Genomic DNA, 24,842 nt, shown 5'->3' with positions numbered 1-24,842 from the left:
CTGCCGCTGCCGCCTGCTTGCTGCCGCTGCCGCCTGCTTGCTGCCGCTGCCGCCTGCTTGCTGCCGCTGCCGCCTGCTGCCTGCTTGCTGCCGCTGCCGCCTGCTGCCTGCTTGCTGCCGCCTGCTTCCTGCTTGCTGCCGCTCCCGCCTGCTGCCTGCTTGCTGCCGCCTGCTGCCTGCTTGCTGCCGCTGCCGCCTGCTGCCTGCTTGCTGCCGCTGCCGCCTGCTGCCTGCTTGCTGCCGCTGCCACCTGCTGCCTGCTGCCTGCTTGCTGCCGCTGCTGCCTGCTTGCTGCCGCTGCCGCCTGCTGCCTGCTTGCTGCCGCTGCCGCCTGCTGCCTGCTTGCTGTCGCTGCCGCCTGCTGCCTGCTTGCTGCCGCTGCTGCCTGCTGCCTGCTTGCTGCCGCTGCCGCCTGCTGCCTGCTTACTGCCGCTGCCGCCTGCTGCCTGCTTGCTGCCGCTGCCGCCTGCTGCATGCTTGCTGCCGCTGCCGCCTGCTGCCTGCTTGCCGCCGCTGCCGCCTGCTGCCTGCTTGCTGCTGCTGCCGCCTGCTGCCGCCTGCTGCTGCTGCGGCCTGCTGCTGCTGCCGCTTGCTTGCTGCTGCTGCTGCAGTTGCGGCTGCCGCCGCCGCCGCCGCCTGCTGCCTGCTGCAGCTGCTGCCGCCTGCTGTCTGCTGCTGCTGCCACCTGCTGCCTGCTGCTGCTGCTGCTGCTGCTGCCGCCTGCCGCCTGCTGCTACTGCTGCCGCCTGCTGCCTGCTGCTGCTGCTGCAGCCTGCTGCCTGCTTGCTGCTGCTGCTGCTGCCGCCTGCTGCCTGCTTGCTGCCGCTGCCGCCTGCTGCCTGCTTGCTGCCGCTGCCGCCTGCTGCCTGCTTGCTGCCGCTGCCGCCTGCTGCCTGCTTGCTGCCGCTGCCGCCTGCTGCCTGTTTGCTGCCGCTGCCGCCTGCTGCCTGCTTGCTGCCGCTGCCGCCCGCTGCCTGCTTGCTGCCGCTGCCGCCTGCTGCCTGCTTGCTGCCGCTGCCGCCTGCTGCCTGCTTGCTGCCGCTGCCGCCTGCTGCCTGCTTGCTGCCCCTGCCGCCTTCTGCCTGCTTGCTGCCGCTGCCGCCTGCTTCCTGCTTGCTGCCGCCTGCTGCCTGCTTGCTGCAGCTGCCGCCTGCTGCCTGCTTGCTGCCGCTGCCGCCTGCTGCCTGCTTGCTGCCGCTGCCGCCTGCTGCCTGCTTGCTGCCGCTGCCGCCTGCTTGCTGCCGCTGCCGCCTGCTTGCTGCCGCTGCCGCCTGCTGCCTGCTTGCTGCCGCTGCCGCCTGCTGCCTGCTTGCTGCCGCTGCCGCCTGCTGCCTGCTTGCTGCCCCTGCCGCCTGTTGCCTGCTTGCTGCCGCTGCCGCCTGCTGTCTGCTTGCTTCCGCTGCCGCCTGCTGCCTGCTTGCTGCCGCTGCCGCCTGCTTGCTGCCGCTGCCGCCTGCTGCCGCTGCCGCTGCCGCCTGCTGCCTGCTTGCTGCCGCTGCCGCTTGCTGCCTGCTTGCTGCCGCTGCCACCTGCTGCCTGCTTGCTGCCGCCTGCTGCCTGCTTGCTGCCGCTCTCGCCTGCTGCGTGCTTGCTGCCGCCTGCTGCCTGCTTGCTGCCGCCTGCTGCCTGCTTGCTGCCGCTGCCGCCTGCTGCCTGCTTGCTGCCGCTGCCGCCTGCTGCCTGCTTGCTGCCGCTGCCGCCTGCTGCCTGCTTGCTGCCGCTGCCGCATGCTGCCTGCTTGCTGCCGCTGCCGCCTGCTGCCTGCTTGCTGCCGCTGCCACCTGCTGCCTGCTTGCTGCCGCTGCCGCCTGCTGCCTGCTGCCTGCGTGCTGCCGCTGCTGCCTGCTGCCTGCTTGCTGCCGCTGCTGCCTGCTTGCTGCCGCTGCCGCCTGCTGCCTGCTTGCTGCAGCTGCCGCCTGCTGCCTGCTTGCTGCCGCTGCCGCCTGCTGCCTGCTTGCTGCCGCTGCCGCCTGCTGCCTGCTTGCTGCCGCTGCCGCCTGCTGCCTGCTTGCTGCCGCTGCCGCCTGCTTGCTGCCGCTGCCGCCTGCTTGCTGCCGCTGCCGCCTGCTTGCTGCCGCTGCCGCCTGCTGCCTGCTTGCTGCCGCTGCCGCCTGCTGCCTGCTTGCTGCCGCTGCCGCCTGCTGCCTGCTTGCTGCCCCTGCCGCCTGTTGCCTGCTTGCTGCCGCTGCCGCTGCCGCCTGCTGTCTGCTTGCTTCCGCTGCCGCCTGCTGCCTGCTTCCTGCCGCTGCCGCCTGCTTGCTGCCGCTGCCGCTGCCGCTGCCGCCTGCTGCCTGCTTGCTGCCGCTGCCGCTTGCTGCCTGCTTGCTGCCGCTGCCACCTGCTGCCTGCTTGCTGCCGCCTGCTGCCTACTTGCTGCCGCTCTCGCCTGCTGCGTGCTTGCTGCCGCCTGCTGCCTGCTTGCTGCCGCCTGCTGCCTGCTTGCTGCCGCTGCCGCCTGCTGCCTGCTTGCTGCCGCTGCCGCCTGCTGCCTGCTTGCTGCCGCTGCCGCATGCTGCCTGCTTGCTGCCGCTGCCGCCTGCTGCCTGCTTGCTGCCGCTGCCACCTGCTGCCTGCTTGCTGCCGCTGCCGCCTGCTGCCTGCGTGCTGCCGCTGCTGCCTGCTGCCTGCTTGCTGCCGCTGCTGCCTGCTTGCTGCCGCTGCCGCCTGCTGCCTGCTTGCTGCCGCTGCCGCCTGCTGCCTGCTTGCTGCCGCTGCCGCCTGCTGCCTGCTTGCTGCCGCTGCCGCCTGCTGCTTGCTTGCTGCCGCTGCCGCCTGCTGCCTGCTTGCTGCCGCTGCCGCCTGCTGCCTGCTTGCTGCCGCCTGCTGCCTGCTGCCTGCTTGCTGCCGCTGCCGCCTGCTGCATGCCTGCTGCCGCTGCCGCCTGCTGCCTGCTTGCCGCCGCTGCCGCCTGCTTCCTGCTTGCTGCTGCTGCCGCCTGCTGCCGCCTGCTGCCGCCTGCTGCTGCTGCGGCCTGCAGCTGCTGCCGCTTGCTTGCTTGCTGCTGCTGCTGCTGCTGCTGTTGCTGCTACCGCTGCCGCTGCCGCTGCCGCCGCCTGCTGCCTGCTTGCTGCTGCCGCCGCCTGCTGCCTGCTTGCTGCTGCCGCCGCCTGCTGCCTGCTTGCTGCTGCCGCCACCTGCTGCCTGCTTGCTGCTGCCGCCGCCTGCTGCCTGCTTGCTGCTGCCGCCGCCTGCTGCCTGCTTGCTGCTGCCGCCGCCTGCTGCCTGCTTGCTGCCGCTGCCGCCTGCTGCCTGCTTGCTGCCGCTGCCGCCTGCTGCCTGCTTCCTGCCGCTGCCGCCTGTTGCCTGCTTGCTGCCGCTGCCGCCTGTTGCCTGCTTGCTGCCGCTGCCGCCTGTTGCCTGCTTGCTGCCGCTTCCGCCTGCTGCCTGCCTGCTGCCGCTGCCGCATGCTGCCTGCTTGCTGCTGCTGCCGACTGCTGCCTGCTTGCTGCTGCTGCCGACTGCTGCCTGCTTGCTGCTGCTGTCGCCTTCTGCCGCCTGCTGCCGCCTGCTGCTGCTGCCGCCTGCTGCCGCCTGCTGCCGTCTGCTGCTGCTGCCGCTTGCTTGCTTGCTGCTGCTGCCGCTTGCTTGCTTGCTGCCGCTGCTGCTACTACTGCTGCTGCTGCTCCTGCTGCTGCTGCTGCCGCCGCCGCCGCCGCCGCCGCCGGCTGCTGCTGCTGCCTGCTTGCTGCCGCTGCCGCCTGCTGCCTGCTTGCTGCCGCTGCCGCCTGCTGCCTGCTTGCTGCCGCTGCTGAAATACTTATACGGCTGAAACATGGAGGTTACTAAAAATTGCGAAATACTGCTAAACGCACCACAGTGGCTTATATAAACGAAAATGACGGCAGTATGGCTAAAAGTTAGACAATAGCGTCAATTAGGAAATAAGAGCGAATTAACTTTACCGGAGCTAAATCAGGAAGACTAAATAGATTTCGCCGATAAATATAATGTGCAGAACAGGTGATCTGTTTGTCTAACGCAGTGAACACAAAGGCGGCGGACACATACACGCGTTTCGTGTGAGGCTCTACCTTAAGACTTCAGGGCATGGCACAAGTTTGCTTTTAGATGAACTCTGGCTCTTTACGCCGAACAATAACCAATAATAATATGAGGGAGCTTATTTATAGCAAGCGACGGAGGGTCAACCCTTCAATGCAATCAACTTAAATAGTTCTCCGAGCACAGTTCTATCATTGCGCTGCATGACACTCTGCTGTGGAGGTTGCCCAGACGTGCGACCGCGGCCACATTAATTGCAGGCCTGCTGGAGAGGAGGCAGCAGCGGAGCGGAGGCGGCAGCGTCCAGCCCTGGCCAAGGTTCCGAGCGACCTCCACATTGTGGTGACCCGTTGAGCCGCACCTTCCTCCCGCAGCTGCGTTCCTGGATGGCGGGCTGGCAAGAACCAGCCTTCAACCCGCCGCTTCCGGCGTTCCGGCCTCAAGGAGTCGGCGGGTGGTTCGCTCAATTCAAAAGGACGAAGTGTCACCAGCACGCGCCGGTGAGAACGCTTCGTCCTTTTAGGCATCACGCACACTGCCAGCGGCGCGGGTCGCTACAACGCAATGTTTGAGCTCGGGCTTCCACTCGGTTATCCTACTCCATGGTTGCCGAAGCAGTGCACCAGCAGCGCTCGTGGTCTGTATTATGCAGATCCAAAAGACGGCTGGCTATATGAAGTATAAGATGAAAGAAAATAAGAAAACGGGTAAGTTAAAAATGGAAACCCTCTGTAGCAACAATTAGACGAATGTAGAGCCTCTTCAAGCATGCTTGCTTTAGGGGTCCTCCAAGGCCTCCCATTGGCGCTTGGTATGCCATGCACTAGTAATGCCATGTAAAAAAACTCATGCTGGATGATCTCGTTCATCGAAAACGATCGGTATGATCATTCCATGCAGAAAATTGAGTTTTGAATTTTCGTTAGGGTATATGTTCATATTTTCGTTTACGCTACAAAAACAACTGACGTTCACATTTGTTACAGGGATACCCAGCAATTCCGGAAAACAGCGTTTTTTAACGGGAAACTTTATGAGCGCATTTTCTCATAGAACATAAAATTTCACTATAAAAATCAATATATCCGCAGATCACCCGATGACAGTATTGTATTTTTTTTTCTACTGACATTTCCGTTATCGTTAAAAGTGTTCACCAATGATTTTTTATGCTAGTCTTAACTGTTCGATGCGATCGGTAGAAACGCTTTAAAAGAAAAATTTTGCTACATATCAGAATAATGAACCATTACCTATAATATTCCCATAATAGTGTCTTACAATTTTTCAATTTTCAAAATGTTTGCTCGAGAAAGCTGGACTTGACACATCCCATTTAGTATTCGTCGAAGCAATTTTCAGTGCATCTTTCTGTCTCACTTCGAAAGTCGCCTTCACTCGGGTACTGATGAGAAATCTTAGGTACAGAGCGTAGGTAATTGTGTAACGATTTGCCTAACATTTAACTAGTTTTCACAAAGCCCACTTCGACTTCCTCGCAGAGCTGCCATATTTCAGCTAAAAAGTGAAATGGAAAGCGAGGTTCATTCATGTGCAGGACAAAAAGTTCCATCAGATTTGAAGACAGTTGCAATGGCGTCACCCTAATAAATACGCCTCGCTTCTTAGAAACAATATGGTTGCCGACACCTGCTTGCACGGAATCGCATTTGTATTATAAGAGATTCGTAAATATCGTCGGATAATAAGTGAGGAAAGTAGCATTTAGGCGATTCTAGTTTGTCTCATTCGTGGGTGCCCTTAAACCCTCGCTAGCGTCCACGGTCTGTGCACAGTTTTCGGGCAGAACGCACATACCAGGTGAATTTTCGGTGGCACGTGGGGTTGAAGCTGACGTATGGTTGCTTCGAGTTCTCGCAGAACTCAAGTGGCGGTTCCTGGTACGGACAAGATGCTTTCTTTCCATGGGACCTGTGCCATCGCCGCTTCCAACTTTGTGAGCGCGATGCTGGGCATCATGAGAAGATTCCCCCACCCTTGCTCGGCTCTCAGGGCTACCGTCCAGAGATCCATGAGACGGCGATGTTGCCAGATTAGTCAACGGCTCTGCAGACTTGACGGCGTCGTCGTCGTAATCATTCGGCCTCGAGAAGAGCCTCGCTGTGGTGAGGAGGACTCCCAGAACACAGGCGGCAATGGCCAGCGACACAACCAAGGTCATCACTTGCCGGAGGAAGAAAGTGTCGGGGACAGCACCCGGCCTTGTAGGAGGTCCCGTCGTGTCTCCTTGGACTACTGGACGGCCAGCTGCCCTCGCTGCTGTTGCCTGAAGGTCGTCGTAGCGGAACCTCTTCCAGGGATTAAACACCAGCGATTCTTCGGGGGTCTGCGTCACGGAATAGTGAGCACTCGGGGGATTGTCGGGCACTTGCGTGTGGGACACCCAAGGCGGAATCGCCCGATACGTTGTGCCAAGCGCGGGAGCCGAGAAGCTGGACCGCGGATACGGCGAAGGCTCACGCTTAGGGCAGTGCATTCTCGCAGGCTGTGTGTCCGGTGAGCACTTCGTCTTGCTCCTCTTCTAGAAAAATGTGGCACGTGCCATCTGTCAAACCAAAACAGGTCATATGCTGCCTCTGATGACGCTGCACTTAAGAGACTGCATTACGTTGCGAAGCAAGCAGAACAATCTAATTGCCTTTAAAGGGGCCGTGAGACACACTTTCAGTACATTGTACTGCCTGTTGGTTGCATAGACTGAGCTATAGTGATGTTGTTAGCTTCGGTCGTGCCGCGTATATTCCGGTTTTTAATATTTTAAGTAGCTCGCAATAGCAAACTCATCACGCTGATGGTGTTCACCACACAATGGCGGTTTTCAGCAGTTGATATGACTTCATTGGGTGGGAGCTTGATGATTAGAGAAACAGTAAATTTACTACAGGTCAACAGAACCAACACGTTTGCCTTAATTAAAAGCAGTGAAAATCAAGTCAAACAAAAACAAACACCAGCAGAGGGTCAGGCTATTGTTTTAAATTTCAGGTCACCTCTCTGTACGCATCTATGGCCTTGCACACAGAACTTATGACTACTCTTTATGTATCTGAGAACGGCTTGGCGGAATCGGTCTCATCGAGCCATTGCATTCCACAAGCGTTCGTTTCGGTTGCTAACGGTAGTTCATACCACATTCTAGAGGTAATAAATGCTAGTGCCTATCACGTACAACTCGACATTGCTACCCAGGTAGTAACATAACTGACAAGCAGTTAGTAGCCTGATAATGCGTTACGGTAACTGCCGTTTTTCTAAGAATGAAAAATACGCGATTTTTACATGATACGCAGTTTGCCTCTCTGTTTTTGTCTTTCTGTACGGGCCAGTGCACAGACCAGCGCAAGCGCAGATCTTGAGTCATTTTAATGCAATTAATGCAGTGCTTCTTAGGAGAAAGCTTCAAATAGGCAAAAAAACCAGGCTTTCTAGTAACAGCCGTGCGTTGAATGGGGTTTTGAATGAAGGTGCAGTATTCCTGTGAGGTTAAAGGAGCCCACTTCACGAATATCCTCCAGGAAGAGATTTTTAAACGCAATTTTTAGACGCTCAATTATTTCTAGTCAAAATTTGAACTTAAGGTCTATGATTACTGCACTTTTGCCAACACTTAATAATTGGTTTTTGGGGAGAGGAAATAGCGCAGTATCTGTCTCATATATCTTTGGACACCTGAACCGCGCCGTAAGGGAAGGGATAAAGGAGGGAGTGAAAGAAGAAAGGAAGAAGAGGTGCCGTAGTGGAGGGCTCCGGAATAATTTCGACCACCTGGGGATCTTTAACGTGCACTGACATCGCACAGAACACGGGCGCCTTAGCGTTTTTCCTCCATAAAAACGCAGCCGCCGCGGTCGGGTTCGAACCCGGGAACTCCGGATCAGTACAACACTTAAACACAAGAGGGAAACAACACAAACACGGTACTGTTTTTCTTCGAAAAAGCGCAATAGAGAAGGACCATGATTACAACCAACTGGTCCGATTTAAAAACTCCTCATGGAATTTAAGCGGCTTATTCGCGTCTTTTCCTAATCTCTGGTCACTTTTTACACGCACAAAAGCCGTCACTCGTCCGTCGACACCACAGAAGCAGCTCCACTGCCGGCTGGCGACGCATGCGCGAATTCTCAGGGCGTAGAGCTTCCTCACCCACCGAAGCGACGCGGCTGCCTCGCCGCACGCCAACGAAGCTGCGTGACGTGTGAAAGAACGTAACCAAAAGTCATCTCTGAACATAAATACGCAGGATCGCGAGACGGAGGAGTATGCCTAATCCTAGATATACAAAGCGAAAGCTGCCGGCGTTCATTGACATTTGCGTTGACAACGTTGTAGACGCCGATGATTTTGAGGAAAGTAATGGAGCATAACTGGCTCCCTGGGTCAGTGGACGCCTCAGTCGCGCTTTGAGGTACGTGGCGGTGGTGAGAGAGAGATGGTGGGCTGCATGCATTAGTCCTGACAACGTTGTGGCAGACACGCGACACTGCAACAAAAGGTCGCCGCGTTTATTGGGAGAACAACCTCTCGCGATCAACCATTAACTGCCACTTGCCAGGGTGGCAGGTTGGGTGCGGTGCCTATACAGTGTGCAGCTGCAACGAAGTCTCGGCTCGGAGGTGCGGTAAGTGATGCGTTGCTATGGCAGCGGCGCAGCAAATATGCTCAAGATAGAGCTGCAGCCCATGGCGAAATCGGTGCCGTCGCGGAAAAAGTGGCGGAAAAGACTCGCGAACTTTCGCATGCAATTGCGGATGCTGCGCGTAGAAATATAATATTTGGCTCTGGTGTTCATGACAACTGAATGCGGTGACTGAGCGAGTTTATGTACCCTCCTCAGATGGTGCGTCTGCATTCGGAACTTGCGGTGTCCGTTTTATCGTGCAGAGTAAAATTTATGCTAAACAGTCTTCTCATAGTGTGAGTCGTCACACAGCTGGTCGGAAGATATGTATAGTGAAGGTTCTGCTTGAGGCGGAGGTTCGTTTTGTAATGCGAAGGCATTATATGGCCCATTGGCAACAAAATTGGCCGTTGGCGTTGGCCAGCAGCAGCAGTGTCAAACATCCTAGATGACGTCACCCTGGTATCAAATGTATTATGAATATGTGGTGTCAAAGTCCACAAAACCGCTTTCCTTCTTGGCGGCCAAAGGTGACCTTAGCATGTGCGTGCTTACGACTGTATGGTAATCAGTAGGCGTGTGATTAGGAAGAGAAAAATAAAAATGAATACAATGAAAAAAACGGAAGTGAAAAATAAAAATACAGTGCTTTCGCATTAAAAGCACTGAACTATAGTTAAGTTCCCTCCGCAATTTTTTTTTACTAATATGGCGAATTCGTAATTTTTGTACATACACGTCATTAAAATGACTGCAGCACAAAAAAAAAAGACTTGACGACAGCCGAAAAAGGCGCAAAGATGAACGCTGGCTTCCAACGTGTTTATTGTCAGCGGTTGGCACAAATATACAGGGCGGTTTTCGTTTTCAAAACGCTGCGGTCTGTGAAGGTTGATTATACGGCAAGCCGGGCGTCGTGGAAGAAAGTGGGAGGGTGAAGAAAAAAGGAGGGTAAGAGGCGGCGGGTGGGAAAGCGGAGAGAGGGGCATGACGTGACACACTGTGACTTCTTGACTGGAGCTGGAGAGCGGAACGGAGTTGACACGGGGATTGACGGACTGGACCACGTTACCCGCTCTGACGGTCTGAACCCTTCAGCGGAAGCTGCTGCTCCGCTCGGGGGAACACTAATGCTAACGCATACTCTGTTCTTGGTTCTTGTAAAACAGCGCAACGGCTCGAAGCCAAACAAAAATGAAGCGCTGATGTGCGCGGCATGAGTTGCATTGATGGTGAATACTATTTTTTCAGAAGGCGTTCCGCAACTGAAAGGAGGAATATGTGGGGAGATATAAGACACTCATTAGTCCTTCGGCATTATGGTTCAAAGCTTCCAAGATAACAGGCTGGAAATATTTTCCGGGACTGTTCTTAAAGCATATTCTATCAATGGTTTGTTGGACTAAGGTTCATTTCACGAGCGTGCAGTGGGCAGAGTTGAAAGGAAGCTGTGGCTTTTTGCAGCGCGGTTCATACCAGCGACAAACACCAAGAGATAAAAATCGAATTTGGCCATTTACCGGAAGTTTGTAGGCCGCGCCAAAAGGACGCGTCAAATTTTCGAACAAAGCCAGCAATATTTCTTTTTCATTCCATCATCATTTTTAATGATGACTTTTAATGGCGCATGGGCAGTTTTTTTGCCCAAGAGCACCATGACACAAGGCATCCTCGTCTACGCAAGATGTGGTGAACGATCCATTTTCCAAGCAGTTCACACCAGATTGGCCGAACACCAGGCCAGAGTTAACCTAATAACTACTGTGTGACGGCTGGGTATCAGGCTGCACTGGGGATCCAATCCTTCACCTACCGCATGCGAGGCGGATGCTCAAACGACTAGGCGGCCACTGCGGTGGCTATGATCTTTCCGGATGCGGTGAAAATTTTCATTATTTTTGTGGTGGACTGGCCAATGAGAGCTAAGGGCTGAATTTATAGCGACATCAGTGCAAATTGTTTCCTCTGGTGTAACCTATTTGTAAGGGATCTGTGGATGCCCGGGCTGTGTGGGCACCATCCGTCTTTTTATTGGTGGCTCAGCGCCGCGAAGCGATGGTTTCTCCTCGCTAATCCCCGTCGGTGCGTCGACAAGAAGCGGGCAAGGCGAGGCAGACGAACAGTGACCGTATCGAAGGCGCCATACGCCGCCCCCCCCCCCCCCTCTCGTTCTGACAAAGACTGTCTAGATTTAAATGGAATGGTCATCACCGCCGGGCCAGGTGGTTCCGGACGGTAGCGCTTGACCGGGAGAAATTTAGCGTAGAGTACGGTTACGTGAGGGCGCGACAAGCAGGCGCCGCGGTGACTCCGACGAGCAAGGACGCTGTATGTCAACAGTAATGGGGGAACGGGCCGGCTTAACGAAACGAAGCCAGACAAAAGGTGTGCTGCCGCAAGTTCAAGGGCAGCAACGAAATCGTTAACGCCACTTTTCAGATATTGGGGGACGCTTGTCAACAGTCGTCGCGAAGACGAGTAGTTTGTTACCCGCGGTGGTGGCGGCTAGGGTGAAATCGATAATTGCCCTAACGCTGGCAAACACCAGGGTCACGGGTTCCCAGGTAGCCTGTGACACGAGAGGGTGTTTTTGACGTATCTTCGTGTGTTTCTCTTTTTACTTTGTAAGGAAGAGAGTTTGAGTAATGCTGTGGAAGTATGGGGTCTGGCACGTAAACCTAGTGGGCCAATCATTTTCAGGGCCCATTCCCGCAATGCCATTTTCTTAAAGCAACTTTGATGTTATTTTCGTGTTGTGTATATTAGGGAGAGGGTTTTGAACGTTGAGAAACTGGAAGGTGTGCTATGCAGTTTGTTAACCAATCATGTTAATAGTTTGATATGATTGGACGCTACCGAATGTGGGCCGGGTCTTTCGGTCGTTGAAACCAGGGCCCGGAGCCCTGGAAAGTTGTTCTTGGCTGCGGTCCGATGTAATGCATGTTCGGCTATGCCGAGTAGGGCCTCCACTAGTGTTAGCTAGTTCCACCTTTTTTTTTGTTTAACCTTTTTTCCGCTCTAAATTTTCTCTTGTGCATCAACTTGTATGCAATGTAAAATTTTGTACATAAAACTTCAAGTGGTACTTCCTTAATCCTTGCACCTTAATCAGTCGCAAGACTGTCTCTGGCGGTGGCCAGCCCTGGTGCGAAGAAGATAAACAACGCAAGCGGACCAACGACTATTGGCTTCTAAATCTCTGATTACAATTCGAATCACTAGGCCGAAATGGGACAAGAGCGCTGGTGATGTGGCTAAGCAGACGTCGCGAAGTCTCTCGTACTGCAACAAAGGAGAAACACGTGAATAATATCATATCATCACCGTTCGTGGACATAATTAATTAATTAATATTTAATTTATTAATTATTTATATTTATTGAAAAGTGTGGCCTGAGGCCTGCGGCGGAAGTGCGAGGTTATTTTTTACAGGAGATACATTAGAGGAAATGCGAGGCTATTTTTTACAGGGGATACACTAGAGGATCTGGAGGGCAAAATTAATGAGGAACTTAGTAAAATTTCCCAAGTGGTTCGTAAACAATGGGCTCACACTTAACACCGAGAAAACAAGGTATACTTTATTTCACTCAAGGAAAAAGAATATTAACTGTGATAACTTATTTCTAACCTTAAACGGTACGTATTTGCTTAATGTCTCCCAAACCAAGTACTTGGGGTGTAGTGTTTGAATCGGACATGCATTGGAAGCAGCAAAATAAAAATGTTTGTTCTAAATTAGCTTATGGCTGTAATATTTTATTAAGGGCGAGAGAATGTTTTCGTGCACCGATTTTACGCATATTGTACTTCGCGTTTGTCCATAGCCACTTATGTTACTGCCTGGAGACATGGGGCGGGACCTATAAAACGTATTTAGAATCAATCTTACGCTTGCAGAAGCGTGCTGTTCGTACCATAACCTTCGGAAAGACAATCAACCCTAGCCGACCACTCTTTCAAGAACTGCGAATATTACCGGTATCAGTTGCATACCAACTAAAGATAGCTCAAATAATAAACACAGTAATAAGAACTAATGATCCAATTCCTTTTAGACTGGTTAGATCGCCGCTGAGACAAACAAGAGCCGCCACTAATAATAGGCTTAACCTACCGCCTTGTCATAACACTTACGGTCAAAGGCTATTAGAGTACAATGGGGCCCAGATATGAATGAGATTCCCGATGACATCAAACTCAAAAATAATTTGTCGCCCTTACTGAAAAACATTTTTCTTGTCTGCCCAGAACTGTGGGACTGGATGCGTTTGTGCTTGGTTTTGTACATTTATAAACCTATTTTTGTTGTTTTTCAGAATATGTATGTGCCTAACATATTTGCAATGCCGCTATTGTAGCATCTCACGTCTTTTTGTACAAGTATTTTGAATGTTTGCCATTCTTTAGTGAATATTATGTATGTGGACCTTTCACTAGCCTAGCTGGTTATGGGTCCAATCAAGTTTTGATGTATTGGTTTTATAAAATAAAATGATAATGATGATGATAGGTGTGGGTTAGGACACCGGGCTCGGAAATGAAGTCTAGCAGGGCACGAGCTTGCGCTTGGCGCCGTAAGTAATCGTATGTCTGAATGTGGAAGAGAGATGTGTAGCCAGCGCGGATGAGGGGACTTCAATCGACGTTCAGTTTCAGGCTCAGTTTCAACAACTTACGAAACGACAGTGGTCTACACTTGAAGAACTCAACCACGAAGCCATGCGAGTCATTGCTGGCCTACCCCGAACAACTCCTATTTTTCTGCTGCAGGAGTATGCGCAGCTCAACACACTGGAAGATTTAATTACCCAGCGACAAACCAATAGAGCACAGAAAGTTTCTCTTCGTCTCATGTTCGAGCTTCAACCACCTCCATCGGACTATGCTGTCACATTACATCAAACAAGCCTGCTCGTGATAAGAATTCGGAGTTCTCCTCCCCGCCGTTACCACCAGCTTTTTATACGCAGCAGCATCCTTTACACAGATGCCGCCATAACCCCAACGGGGGGATCAACTGCTTTTATAAGTCCGACACACCCTCAACTCTACAGCCGCCAAATATACTATACTGACACTTCATCATGTCTTCCATTGGAGCTGAAAGCTATTTTAAATGCCATAGCAGCTTTACCTGACGACACTCCTTATAACCAGGTGCACCTATTTGCTAATTCACAAAAAGCTCTGAAGCATCTCAAGAAAGTCCGTGGTACCCTTCGGGTTTCCCAGGCCATACATGCTGCTTGTAAATCTTACCCGGTGCCAATACTCATCCAGTGGGTTCAAGCGCGCATAGATGTCATTAGCATCACACCTTACATGATATCTTGTTTAATGGACGTTCCACCAACTCCCCTTGCCTCTTTGTCACCAGATCCACTTCTGACACATTTAACATCTTCAGCTTCCCTCAGGCAGCGTACACGTGCTCTTATTCCCCCGTGTACCAACCCCCCTCCCCCCAACCTATCACGAGTGGAGGTCTCTCTGAGGCGGTTGCGGGTCTGAGGGGCCCTTACGCCTGCAGTTCGCCACCAGTGGCAAAGTGAGAAGATGCCCTCACTGCGAAACACCCACTTCTGACACCACTGTCCACCACCCATTGTGGACATGCCCGGGAACTTCGCTGGTGCGCGCTCGCGTTCTTCAAGAGGCAGGCTTGTCCTCGCACAATGACTCCCATTTCCACTTGTGGCAAACGAAAAACATCGACGCCCGAACATTATGTGACTTTTTATACATAACCGGACTTCATGTCTTTTTGTAACGTATTATAACGTTCGTGAATGACATCACGTTTTATGCCGTGCGGCACACTTAGCGTCCCAAATAAATAAATAAATAAATAAATAAATAAATAAATAAATAAATAAATAAATAAATAAATAAATAAATAAATAAATAAATAAATCGATGTTGCAGTCATCAGGAAAATTAGGGAAGTGGCTGCGTGGCTGCGCTGTTCCGCGACTGCATTAGGAAGGATGCACAGTTTAGAACCTCGGAGGCTGATACCCAGGTTGGAAAATGGGTACGGAAACGTCCGTGTAATAAACGGGTAAACGCAAAGGGATTCTTTCCGTTGAACTCCACTGCAGAAATAGAGCATTTCAAACACTGATATAAGGGGGGGGGGGGTGCAGCAGATTTTGGTTTGGTTCCATCGACTCAAGGTGTCCAGCGTGCACGCTGCATCGGCTCGCGCCTTGTGAGCGAGGGGCTGGACCGGGAGAGAGAGCCCAGAACCGATAGGAGGGCTAATGTGGGGAACAAAATCCGATAACAAACCCCTCGGCTCATGTTTAATGCGCGTGATGACGTTGTCAGGTATAATGATGAAGATTGGAAGTGACAAGGGTGGTCAAAGTTGTACGGGCTCAAGTCGAGGCAGCACCGGTGGTCTTCCTCTAGCTGTGAGAGTTGAGGAGTTGCAAGCGGCCTCGTGAGCAGTCCGGCAGGGACCAGGGCCCTTCTGAATGATGTGCGTGAATGCGCCCAGTGAATACGTGCCGAGAGCAGGGGGCCTCCAGCAGGTATTGTCAGTGCTGTTTGATGCGGTGTTCCAGTGAAGTTTCCTAAGAACGGGCATTGACGGACTTGATTGCTTCTTTCATGCTTTCTGAGCGTCTATTTGGTAGGTGGCGTTAGTGCTGAAACGACGCGTGAGGTCGTATGTCTTGACAGCCAGCAACCGTCTTCAAAAAGAGACTCAGTAAGGGTTTCAAGTCAATGCAGAGAAGCGCTGCAGTGAATGGCGGAGGCAGTGTTATGCGGCCGCGGGCACAGAAGCCTGAGAAGGAGGCAGAAGAAGAAAAGAGGGCGAAGGCTGCCTTAAACACGTGTATGAACTGGACGAGACGCAGGCTAGCAGCCTTCGTGACAAAAATGTACTGCGTCTGTCTTACAAAACCATTTTGTGCCGGTACTGTCGGTGACGAGATAAACCGAATATTTTTGCAGAAATACTCTCCGTGGTCACGCGCTATTAGGCTATAGAAAAGAAGAAAAAGATGCGTTTTGCGGCGGCAACAGCAAGCCGAGACTCATCCCAATTGTTGTCTGTCCTGTTCCCGACTCCTTCGCCTGCTCGTTCCGCCAACACCTCATGGCTTTGTGGTATCTCGCAGTAATCGTCACGGCGCTAGCCTCATACGCTGCGCAGCGAGCCGCCATACCTCGTCTCGACAACGCTTTGGCTGTCGAGGTGATCTTCGGTGCGGAACACCGCCCACCCGTGTTCGCGCATCGCGGTGGAGCCCATGACGCCCCGGAGAACACCTTGGCCGCCTTCCGCGAGGCGAAGAGGAACAACGCGTCGGGCGTCGAGTTCGACCTCTCCTTTACGCAGGACAGCGTCGCCGTGCTCTTCCACGACGACACCCTTGAGAGAACGACCAACGGTGAGGGTCCGCTGGCGTCCGTGACTTTCGAGGCCTTGCGTCGACTGGACGCCTCCTGTAAGCACCCACTGTCGAACAAATTCAAAAGCGAGCGCGTTCCGACCCTTGAGGAAGGCGTGAAAGAATGCCTCCAGCTCGGTCTGCGGCTCATCATCGATGTCAAGGAGCACGATCATCGCGCCGTCAAGGTCGTCGACGACCTGTTCCGCCAACGACCCGTGCTCTACAAGCACGCGTTGGTGGCCTCATTCTATCCGCACTTCATCTACGCTCTGCGGTGCCAGAACCCGAACATTGTGACGGCACTAACTTGGCGGTCGGGTTTCCTGGCATACGAGGACATGCAGAACCAGCGGCCACGGTTCCAGTCGCGCATCAAGCACTGGATCCTAAGGACCGCTGATTGGCTTCTGGATGCGGCGCTCCACAGCGGGCTGCTGCCGCACCTGACTGGGGCCTCGGCTGTCCTCATCAGCACGAACAGCCTTAGCATGGAGTACGTGCGGTCGTGGCGCCGCCACGGCCTGCACGTGATTGCTTGGACGCCAAACGATCCAACCGAGAAAGACTACCTCCGCAAAGTACTCCGGGTACCCGTCATCACGGACAAAGTGCGCCGAGGATAGCTTGGCTACCGGCCCTGGTCCTGTAAGCGCGTCAGTATGGAAACTGTGGTGTGAGAGAAAGTTTATTGCGTTGTACTGACAGACCAAGGGCACGATTAACACGAAGTAACATAACGCATAAATAAATTGATCGAATTTTCGTGATTTTAATTCTACAATTTTGTGTGCGCTTTAGGGCGAGAACGCCCTATCACTTTAATTATAAAAAAAGGAAGCCTAAAGCACGACTCTTCTGACACTTGCATGTTCTATGCGTAGAATACCCCCCCCCCCCTCAAAAAGAAGAAAAAGAGAAATAATGTATGAACATATTGGTTTTACGAATTAAAATTTACGTTTCGTCAGTAAAACAGTAGTCACGATTGCTCTTACACGCAAAGGGCACACGCCGTGTAGAAAGAACTTACGCCAATAATGATGCCACGTTACCCGCGGTTCTTTTATCACAGACATGATGGTGCTACGCAAAAAATGATTAATAATGCGTGTGTATGATAAAGCGAGCATTAGAAAGGCGTTTTAGATTTCATGTTTTGATTTCATTTTGTCGGAGAGCGAGAGGCGAATCCAGAATAAAAATGGTATGTTTTCCCGTTACAGATCCGCTAAACCTATCAAATGAGTACAGATACATAGGCCTCATAGAAACCTCAAACCTAACATGGTCATCAGATGCATAGCTGTAGTTGAGGGCACAGCTAACAAAAAGGTTAGGATACATCAGACGAATGCTTAAACCTGCCTCCTATCAGACAAAGTTATCTGCATACAAGGTCTCGGTCCGTCCCATGCTGGAATATGCGTGGGAAGCATGAAATGCTTATAACAAATCTGATTCTCAAACTTTAACAATCCAGCTGCGTGCTATGCGTGTCGTATTTTTGTGCTTTCGAAAGCAAGGTTTGAATTCTCCGCTTTATGTAAGAGCAGATTTTCTCTATTTTCACTTAGAACGTAACATAATAAGGTGTGCCTACTGTATAATTCAATGAATGATGTAGTATGAAATCTAAAGTCTGATGAAAACTCGTCTGGTCGGGTAGAAGATTCATGACTGAAGAAAAAAGGAACGCCGACCAAAAGGTTGTTTTTCAAAACGAAGACGTTTCATCTTCCATACGGAAGCCTTGATCACTGCTAACGTACTGGCGCACTTGAGTGATGAAAGGTTGGCCATACGACCGTCGTAGTGTAATGAAATCTTAAGTCTGACGAAAACTCCTCTGGTCGGGTAGAAGATTCATGACTGAAGAAAAAAGGAACGCCGACCAAAACGTTGTTGTTTAAAACGAAGACGTTTCGGCTTCCATACGGAAGCCTTGATCACTGAACAACCTTTTGGTCGGCGTTCCTTTTTTCTTCAGTCATGAATGATGTAGTATTTGTCGACAGAAATCGTTATGTAAATGATGGCTTATGGTTTACGGGGTTTAACGTCCTAAAGCGACTCAGACTATGAGAGACGCCGTAGTGAAGGGCTCAGGAAATTTCGACCACCTAGGACTCTTTAACACTCACTGACATCGCACAGTACATGGGCTTCTAGAATTTCGCCTCCATCAAAATTCTACCGAAGCGGCCGGGATCGAACCCGCGTGTTTGAAGTTAGCAGCCGAGCGCCATAATCACTGAGCCACAGGGGCGGCTGTTATGTAAAAAATGGTACATAGCATTTAACACACGATGAATACAGCAGACTCGTGAGGGAGAAAAAAAGTTTTCGAAAGACTGCTTCAGACACTCCTACTAAGAACAGCACGAGACTGGAATAAGCCTCCAGGGCATTTCAGTAAATATACTGGCGAAAATTGTCAATCCCGTCTTGAAGATGTGTACAAAAATAGAAGCAAAAATTGGCGGTGGTTTAGCTCTGGTTAAACCTGGAGTGACGCGATAGCCACAGCTGGCTGAGTGGAACTTCGTCACATGACCAACCACGCTGCAGGCTCGAAATGCTACCGTAATGTAGCTATCGCTACAAAAGTTTTGCCTATTTTTTAGAGCGCGAGCTTTACTAGTCGCGTTTCTCCATGTCATGTTTTTCCGCCGTGCAAGGTCATGTGAACCATATGGGAACCCTGCGTGGCCGGCGCATAGGAGCAATCCATATATACCAGGTAACCAAAATTGGCACCATACCACGTGACTACGCAACAGTTGCGTAGCAACAGGGACGTTTAGCGACGGTGCTTGAGCGCCACAATGTACTTTCGTTACTCCAGTCCGGCGGTTATCAAGATTGGACCCCTTAGTACAATAATTTGTATAAAATGTGTGGGCCACCCGCTTGGCGCAGAAGGTTCGGGGTGGTTTCAAACGGTTCGGCGTTTCACGGAGCACCAAATGTCTAGTTTAACCGGTGCCAAGTTTACGGGGGTGATTCGCACTGGCGATCTTTGATCTCGCAGACCATGCCCTCTTAGGATACTCAAAGGACCCTTTCAGCCGAATGTTTGTCGCAGGACGTTCCGGATGGTGTCAAACGATTCTTCGGTACATGCTGTGCACGTTGCACATGATCCGGATATAAACAGAGCTGGTGTGCCAGATTAGTGCAGAATCCGAGTAAAATTTCATAAGTCATGTCTAGGTGGCTTGAGCCACCGCACGATTTAAAGAGTTCAGCCGTATCCATCCATCCATCCATCCATCCATCCATCCATCCATCCATCCATCCATCCATCCATCCATCCATCCATCCATCCATCCATCCATCCATCCATCCATCCATCCATCCATCCATCCATCCATCCATCCATCCATCCGTCCGTCCGTCCGTCCGTCCGTCCGTCCGTCCATCCATCCATCCATCCATCCATCCATCCATCCATCCATCCATCCATCAATCCATCCATGTGTCACACCGAAGCCATACGGAGGGTGGTTACCGCGGAAGGATGATAGTAGAGAGTGATAGCATATCGTTACCGTGTTTACGTTGCTGTTTACCGGGCCCAGCTAGCGACATATGCGCATGCGCCGCCACTTACTGATCCGCTAGAACTTTACGGAATCTCTTTTAGCGTTGCGGAGAGTTAGCGTTCGCTCGTAAACAAACATGGCGGCGCCCTGGACGGCCGCCTCGGACCAAGTACATTACCGGCGCCGCGTTCTTCGGCGCCATTTCTCGCAATACATGAAGGCATTCGCTTTTAATTTGCAAACTCTCACTCATACGTTGAGGTTTGAGTAACAACTAGGCCATGTTCTTGAGATTATTTGCCATTTTCGAGCAGTTAAGCCTAACTATATTTCGTGTACATAGCCAAATTGCAACGACTACACTGCAGCTCTTCAGTTTTGTGCCCGATTTAACATTTTTCTATATTATCATGATTTTTTATAAAATAAAGTCTGTTAATTCCCTTACTATATTCATGAGTAATTGCAGAAAATAAAAAGTTTCTCCAGCCCGAAGTTAGCGCGCTTTAAATTACTGTCACTAGATGGCGCCACTATGTTTACATCCAAACACACAAAGAAGCCACGATATGGTGCCACCATAGCCACGATGCGGCATGGCAAACAGGTGTCGTAGTTGCGCTTTTTTACAGCGCTCGCAACGCAACGTGCGCTGCGTATGCAAGCTTACTGAGGACTACATAGTGAAATTCCAGGGTATGCAAAGGTGTCTAGCTTCACGGGCACATTTGAAAAGCCGCTGAGTCGGCTGTTAGCTGAAGTGTTGTCGGTACGTCTTTATATGCGGAGAAAAAGATTATTAAAGTGCATGTAGCATCTCGCTTCACATAAATGATTGTAATTTATCCGTATTTTTGTTTGCAAGCTGGGCATCTGCCGTCATCATCACTCGTTTTAGCCTTACGGTAACTTGTGATGAGAGAGACGGTACGCTAAAACGTCTTGTGGCGTGTGCCGCGCTAACCGGAAAGTCCGGCGTCCGGTAGCACGGTAGACGGTAACGTAAACACGGTAACGATATGCTATAACTCTCTAGTGTCGTGAAAGCGAAGAAGGCCGAAAACGGAGGATAGTTGCGTAGAGGCAGGATGGTATACCGCGAGAGCGTATAAATGCGTAACCGGAGAGGGGTTGCACGGCAAGCACCAAAAAAGCGGTTACCATGACAGGAGGAGGGAGTGTATGGCCAGAGCGGAGGAGTACGGAACGGTCCATCCGCGGCGGTCGAGAACGAGGATGTGTGGAGAACTAAAAAAAGTGCTCTCTAACTGTGCGGATATGAATTTGACCTCATATTCTCGACCTCAATATATCGTGTAATAAATTACATTAACAGCTGCTGCTGAATCTTGCATTACACAATGACAACCGTCCTGTGATGTTTAGCTTTTTTCAGAGGAAATGGTAGGTCTTGCCGAGCAGATTTAACCGCCGGGACCTTGGCCAAGGGAGTGATTTTATTCAATTTATCAAGCAACAAAATAAGGCCAAAATTGAGCATAAGAAGAAATACGGCGCTTTCTGAGTGCGCATTTGGATACATAAAAATACTTTATACCAATCCCGACTGAAAATTTCGAAATTTGTTAGAGTATGATGGATTGCTCTATTTGGCAAAGCATTTATTCTATTGCTCGGAAATGCTACGAGGAGCAAACCATCGAGTGAGGACGGGTCACCTTTATCTGCCACGTTGAATCGATGTTAAACACATGTGCCAATATTCGTCGTGTTGTGCATCATTTACCTTCGAAGCCATTCGCTTCTTCGAAGAAGTGCAAAAAAATTGAGGACGCTTAAGGCTCGCCGTAAGACTAGACGGGAGAGCGCCTTCTCCTTCTTTTTCTTCTTTTAATTTTTTTCTATCCCATCAATCACCGATTACCAATCCACAATCACATTACCGGTCAGAGTCATCGATTGCAATCACTATTGCCGATTACCAATCACCGATTATCAATCACTATCTAGGTTACAATGCATGACATGCTGCGCCACTACATGCTCATACACATACAGTCGCGTGTAGAAAGGATTAGCCCTAGTGACTTGCCACAGGAACGGGAGATAGCAACGCCCGACGCTGCGGTTGCGACCACGCCGATAACAAAAGTGCCAGGTGGGTTGGCTATGTACGGCGCCGTGCCAGCCGCGCGATTTGATTTTAATCGCTGAGGTGACGTCATGCTGCTAATCAGTTTTAGTCGCGACTTTACTCACCATTTGTTTCAGTGCAATAAAGGACTATTACACCGCCTTTTTATTCAGCGCAATTTCTGACGCATAATTGGCACATTAATGCATTTTTAAATTACGATAAGATCAATACACATTCCAAAGACACGTTACTAAGTCATACACAGAACAACGCGTTCACTAGGGGCTCCTTTAACACGCGCCAAACAACAACCCGCCGTGGCCTCTGGGTTGCGTGCCTGTCTGGCACGCAGAGAATCTGGGTTCGGACAATAGTGACGGCTGTCTTCGGTTTCTCTTTTACAAAAATTTCTTTAGACAGTCTATAGACTGCCCATGGGCTTCTGTCTATAAAGTCTAGAGACCCGCTATACACAAACCTCAGAGAACAGTATATTGGCAATAAAAATCCTATAGACAGTCTGTAGAGTAGTTATAGAGTTATGGCCATACACTTTTAGCGGACTTTTGTCTACAGACAGTCTTCCGACTATGAATAGACACAAAGAAATATCTATATGAAGGGAATAGAGTATATAAGAAGTCTATAGACTGTATAAGGGCTGTGTTTTATTTCCAGGAATTCTGGGATTTTTTTTTACTTACGACAGGCGACGCCAGGTTTTCAGCAGAACGAGCCTCTTACGCTATGGTGTCAAATAAAAATTACACTGACTGAACCAGCAAACTTTTATGTTCATTGTTGGGAGATTTTCTGTTGCAGACAGTTTAACGGACAGACGGACGGATGGACGGACGGCCGGACGGACGGACGGACGGACGGACGGACGGACGGACAGACAGACAGACAGACAGACAGACAGACAGACAGACAGACAGGCAGGCAGACAGACAGACAGACAGACAGACAGACAGACAGACAGAGAGACAGACAGACAGACAGACACAGACAGACAGACAGACAGACAGACAGACGGACGGACGGACGGACGGACGGACGGACGGACGGACGGACAGACAGACAGACTATTTCTGCAAGTGAGTTTTCGACCCTACTGGGTCCCTGGGCCACTGCGCGGTCTTATCACTGCATCAGTATGTCATGTAGAGACTTGACGTTGGCAGCCCGAGTCACCGCAGCAAGCTACGATGTCGGATCTGCAGACGTGAGCAGGATCTCCCATTCCTCCCAACTCGAGATGGCGTGCTGTCCATGCGGGGGGTGGGGGAGGGTCAGCAGCGCAGCCGAAAAGGATGTGGAAGAGAGTGGTGTGAGGGTCACCGCATATGAAGCATGAAGGGGATGTGCCACAATAGTGGGATAAAAGCTGAGGGGATGACAGAGAGCGGGTCTGGAGGCGCCTGAAGAGGATCTGTTCATCATCATCTTCATCAGCCTTACTACGCCCACTGCAGGGCAAAGGCCTCTCCCATGTCTCTCCAGCTAACCCTGTCCTTTGCGAGCTGCATCCACCTTTTGCCTGCAAACTTCTTAATCTCATCCGCCCACCTAACTTTCTGCCGCCCCCCGCTACGCTTACTTTCTCTTGGAATGCACTCCGTTACCCTTAAGGACAGCGGTTATCTTGCCTTCGTATTACATGCCCTGCCCAAACCCATTTCTTTCTCTTGATTTCGACCAGGATGTCATTAACCCGTGTTTGTTCCCTCACCCACTCTGCCCGCTTCCGGTCTCTTAACGTTACACCTATCATTTTTCTTTCCATGGCTCGCTGCGTGGTCCCTAACTTAAGCTGAACTCTTTTCGTTAGCCTCCACGTTTCTGCCCCGTAGGTGAGTACCGGTAAGATAAAGCTGTTGTGCACTTTCCTCTTGAGGGAAATTGGTAAACTGCCACTCATGATCTGCGAGAATTTGCCATATGCGCTCCAAGCCATTCTTATCCTTCTAGTTATCTCCCTCTCATGATCCGGATCAGCTGTCACTACCTGCCCTAAGTAGACGTATTTCGTCACTACTTCTAGGCTCTCGCTGTCAATTGTGAACTGTTGTTCCCTTGCTAAGCTGTTGAACATTACCTTGGTTTTCTGCATGTTAATTTTTAGACCCATCGATCTGCTCTGCCTGTCTAACTCATTGATCATGATTTGCAGTTCACCTCCTGAGTGACTCAGCAAGGCAATGTCATCAGCAAATCGCAGATTATTTAGGTATCTCTATTTATTCTTATTCCCAACTGTTCTCAATTCAGGCCTCGAAATACCTCCTGTAAACATGCGGTGAACAGCATTGGCGAGATCGTGTCTCCTTGCCTGACGCCCTTCCTTATTGGAATTTTATTGCTGACTTTATGGAGGACTATAGTAGCTGTGCAGTTGCTATATATATATATATATATATATATATATATATATATATATATATATATATATATATATATATATATATATTCCAGTATTTTGACATAAGGCTCTTCTACCCCCTGATTACGCAATGCCTGTATGACTGCTGATGTTTCCTCTGAGTCGAATGCTTTCTCGTAATCAATGAAAGCTATATATACAGGTTGGTTATATTCTGCGATTTCTCTATCACCTGATTGATAGTGTGAGTATGATCTATTGTGGAATATCCTTTACAAAAGCCAGCCTGATCATTTGGTTGATTAAAGTCTAACGTTGCCCTGACTCTATTAGCGATTACCTTAGTAAATACTTTGTAGGCAACGGATAGTAAGCTGATCGGACTGTAATTTTTCAAGTCCTTGGCGTCTCCCTTCTTATGAATTAAGATAATGTTTGCATTCTTCCAAGCTTCTGGTACATTCGAGGTCATAAGGCATTGCGTATACAGGGTGGCTAGAGTTTCTAACACGATGTCCCCTCCATCCTTCAACAGATCTGCTGTTACCTGATAATCCGCAGCTGCTTTTCCCCTTTTCATTGCTTCTGAGGCTTTCTTTACTTCATCTTTCGTTACTGGCGAGATGACGCATTGCTGTGCACTGCTGTCTTTCTCATTAACACTCTTATTACATTGGCTACTGTACAGGTCTGTGTAGAACTCTTCGGCTACGTTAAGTATCTTATCCATATTGCTAATGACATTGCCCTGCTTGTCTCTTAA

The 24,842-nt window shown here is 50.9% G+C and overlaps 1 pseudogene; it reads left to right on the top strand.

Annotated features, from left to right (window-relative positions):
* Positions 1-15,682: 15,682 nt before the first annotated feature.
* LOC144123131 (glycerophosphodiester phosphodiesterase 1 pseudogene) lies at positions 15,683-16,786 on the top strand (annotated as a pseudogene).
* The last annotated feature ends 8,056 nt before the right edge of the window (positions 16,787-24,842 follow it).

This window comes from Amblyomma americanum, chromosome 3 (genome assembly GCF_052857255.1).
Source record: "Amblyomma americanum isolate KBUSLIRL-KWMA chromosome 3, ASM5285725v1, whole genome shotgun sequence".
Taxonomy (NCBI): domain Eukaryota; kingdom Metazoa; phylum Arthropoda; class Arachnida; order Ixodida; family Ixodidae; genus Amblyomma; species Amblyomma americanum.
Note: the sequence above shows the minus strand (reverse complement) of the source record. Positions and strands in the feature narration are given on the sequence as shown.